Source organism: Myotis davidii, unplaced genomic scaffold (assembly GCF_000327345.1).
Source record: "Myotis davidii unplaced genomic scaffold, ASM32734v1 scaffold495, whole genome shotgun sequence".
In the NCBI taxonomy this organism is placed as follows: Eukaryota; Metazoa; Chordata; class Mammalia; order Chiroptera; family Vespertilionidae; genus Myotis; species Myotis davidii.
In genome coordinates, this window is record NW_006286239.1 from 47777 (window position 1) to 51759 (window position 3983).

Below are 3983 nucleotides of genomic sequence, written 5' to 3' on the forward strand. Positions count from 1 at the left end.
GGTTATGATTGTTCATTTGGATATTGATGAACTATGGTTCAATTCAGATGCTGATGTCACTGTTGGGCAAGGTAGCCTTTTGACCATTGGAACAGATAGCTGGGCTGTCTTTAAAGACTTACCTTGCCCAACTGGCATGGCTCAGTGGTTGAGTGTTGACCTATGAACCAGGAGGTTACAGTTTGATTTCTGGTCAGGGCACATGCCCGGGTTGTGGGCTCGATCCCCAGTTGGGGGCATGCAGGAGGCAGTCAGTCAATGATTCTCTTTCATCATTGATGTTTCTCTCTCTTCCTCTCCCTTCCTCTCTGAAATCAATAAAAATATATTTAAACAACAACAACAAAAAGACTTACCTATGTTTGGGAAATATGGCCTATTAAGAGACAAGCTCCACCTAGGGGTGGACCCACCTAGCCTAAAAAATTGGGCTAGACAATTGAATACTGATGTGGAGATATTCTCAGACACTGCATGTGCAGTTAAAAGCAACAAGTGAACTGTTGTGACCCAAAGTCCTCCCCTTGGCAGAAGGGAAAGCGACAGTGTGGACCTGGCCATGGTCTATTACTGGAGAAGGGCCCTTGGTGGTCTTCCTATCCCCTTAGGGAAGTGGGTACAATTATAAATTACAGCTACACCCCTTGATCCAGCTCTGGCAATGTAACTAGTGCCCTGAAAGATATAGTGAAGTACAGGACATACAAGCCCTTTCCCATGACCTCTTCCAAGATTGGTGGAACATGACATTGGGCATTCTTGAGTTTTGCTATTGGGGCAGGAATACTGGTCTTAACATGCTGCAGTTTATATTGTTGTTATGGGCTCTGTATTCAAAAAGCTGGCGCATGGGCCAGGGTATCCCAGGAAGACCATCTGGCATGAGGTGCGGAGTGTGGGGACCCTGATCAGAGTATGCCAGATGTTCAAGGCCTATCTGCCATATGCATGTGCAAAGGCAATGACACAGCAGTTTTACTGTATGCATTGTGCAGGTGCACCTTTACCTATGTAATACTGGTGTCATTATTTGGCAAGAAGCCTCTTTTGTCTGAACTAGTATAAAAAGATGCCACTGACCAGCTGGTTACTGGACTGTTTTGTGTGACAGCTTTGTTAGTTGCTGCTTTGTTGGGCTGCTGTGACTGCAATGGCTGCTTGGTCTGCAATAGAGTCTCTCCCATATGCCTGCAGTTACTCATGTCTTCTTCCAATGCCCATATTTATGGAGATCCAATCCCTGGCAGAGGAACTTGGACCCAACAGGTTTCATATTAATTTTTGGATATTTGTTCTAGTTCTGTGAAATACATCATTGGTATCTTGATAGGAATTGTGTTGAATCTGTAGATTGCTTAAGGTAGTATGGACATTTAAATTATATTCTTCCTATCCATGAACACAGTATACTATGCTTCCACTTATTTGTATCTTCTTCCATTTCTTTCTTCAGTGTATTATAATTTTCTGAGTACAGACCTTTTATATCCTTGGTCAAATTTATTCCTAGGTATTTTTTAAGGCAATTGTGAATGGGATTTTTTTTTTATTTCCATTTTTGAGAGCTCATCATTGTGTATAAAAATGCAACTGATTTCTGGGTATTTATTTTATATCCAGCTACTTTACTGAATTCATTTATTAGTTCTAGTAGCTTTTTGGTGGAATCCTTAGGGTTCTCTATCACAGTATTATGTGTATAGAGAACAATTTTACTTCTTCCTTTCCAATTTGGATACTTTTTATTTTTTCTTATTTTCTGAATACTGTTAGGTCTGATCAAATAATTGAATTGATAACTTTCCCCCTGGGAACTGACCTTTAGGCACTTCACAACAGACATTCCACTTGCTTAGATCATTATCTCTCCCCTCTGGACTTTCCCAGAATCCAGACCTGCACAGAGAATTCTCCACCCAGAGAAAGCCCACCTAGGGTCCTTTAAAAAATATCTGTCTCCCTGTCTTTGGGTGCTGGTGCCATTTTGGATCTCAGCTCATCTGGGTTTTCAGGTGACCTAATCCTATATAATAAAGAGGTGATATGCAAATTGACCATCACACCCTCTCACAAGATGGCCGCCCCCATGTGACCCAAGATGGCCACCACAAGTTGGCTGGCAGAGCAGGGCACTTATGGGCAATCAGGCTGGCAGGGGAGGGCAGTTAGGAGTGACCAGGCTGTCAGGGAGAGCAGTTAGGGGCAACCAGGCCGGCAGGGGAGGGCAGTTGGGGGCAATCAGGCTGGCAGGGGAGCAGTTAGGCGTCAATCAGGCTGGCAGGGGAGTGGTTAGGGGGTGATCAGGCTGGCAGGCAGAAGCAGTTAGGGGCAATCAGGGAGGCAGGCGAGAGGTTAGGAGCCAGTGGTACCGGATTGTGAGAGGGATGTCCGATTGCCAGTTTTGGCCTGATTCCTGTGGCTAAACCAGCAGTTGGACATCCCCCGAGGGGTCCAAGATTGGAGAGGGTGCAGGTTGGACTGAGGGACACCCTCTCCCCTCTCAGTGCACAAATTTCGTGCACTGGGCCTCTAGTAAATTCATAATTCTTTACACCTTTTGGCCTCATGCGTGCCTCCTTCGGCAACCTGAACAATTACTATGCCTAAGACTTCCAGTACTATCTATATATATAAAAAGTTAACTACCACGATGACCGAAATAACTGACCACCCGTTGCTATGATGCCCTCTGTGGTCAGTGAACTGGCCTGATCAGGGGGTGGGGCTGACTGGCCAACCTCATATGGCCCCTCCCCAGCCGGCCTGCCCCTGATCGGACTCTCCCATCCTGATCCAGAGCAGGGCCACACAGAGCCTGGACCCTTCCTGGCAGCACCGAGTCCCTGGGGTTGAGAATTCTGATGGCCCTGCCCAGAGAGTAGAGGCACCTGATGGTCAGGGACAGGGATCACAGGCCTCTAGGGAGCACTGCAGAGTTGGCAAGGAGAGGAGAGGGCCTGTGCAGCGGGAGGAGGTGAAGCCAGTGGACATCAGTCCAGAATCCAGCCCTTCCCCCCAGAGGCAGTGGGCCCTCAATCCAGAACCCCAGCCCGAATTGGAAGAGCCTGAGGGAGACTTCAGGAAGCTCTACAGAGAGCTATGTGTTAAGAACGAGAGACTTCGTGAGACCACACTGTGGCTGGCGCAGCTCAAGGTGGAGCTGGAGTGTGCCACGCAAAGAACGCATTGCAGAGAGGCTGGCCTTCCTGGAGCTGGAGGGATTTGAGCACAGGGCCCTGGAGTGCAAGGCCACTGAGCTGGAAGAGGAGCTCAAGGGCTTGTCCAATCTCCAGGCTGACAATCAGCACCTCAAGAACGAGAACGCAGCCCTGATCCATGTCATCAGCAAACTGTCCCAGTGACCCCGGAGGACTTGCCCCTGCACCGGCATTTATACAGCTGCTTCTGCCACACGCATCCCGGCCCTGTGTGAACACGAGTGACAGGGCTGCCAGGGAGTCTCTGAGTAGCCATAACCTCCCCTTGGGACCTAGTGACAGAAAAAAACATACAAGTCCAGGCAGTGCAGAGGGTCCCAAACAAAATGGACCTAAAGAGGCCCACACCAAGATACATCATGATTAAAATGGCAAAAGTTAAAAACAGAGAACCTTGCACAGTTGGAGTGGCTCAGTGTTTGAGTGTCGATCTATAAACCAGGAGGTGATAGTTCCATTCCTGGTCAGGGCACATGCCTGAGTTGCGGGCTCTATCCCTGATAGGGAGTGTGCAGGAGGCAGACAATTGATGATTCTCTCTCATCATTGGTATTTCTATCTCTCTACCCCTTCCCCTTCCTCTCTGCAATATAATAAATAAATAAATAAATAAATAAATATATGGTTCCATCTGGTCAGGGCACATGGCTGAGTTGCGGGCTCTATCCCTGATAGGGAGTGTGCAGGAGGCAGACAATTGATGATTCTCTCTCATCATTGGTATTTCTATCTCTCTACCCCTTCCCCTTCCTCTCTGCAATATAT

General features: G+C 47.6%; 1 pseudogene; it reads left to right on the forward strand.

Moving 5' to 3' along the window:
- The first annotated feature begins 4 nt into the window (after positions 1–4).
- LOC102768705 overlaps positions 5–3983 on the forward strand; it is a 12531-nt pseudogene continuing 8552 nt past the window's right edge.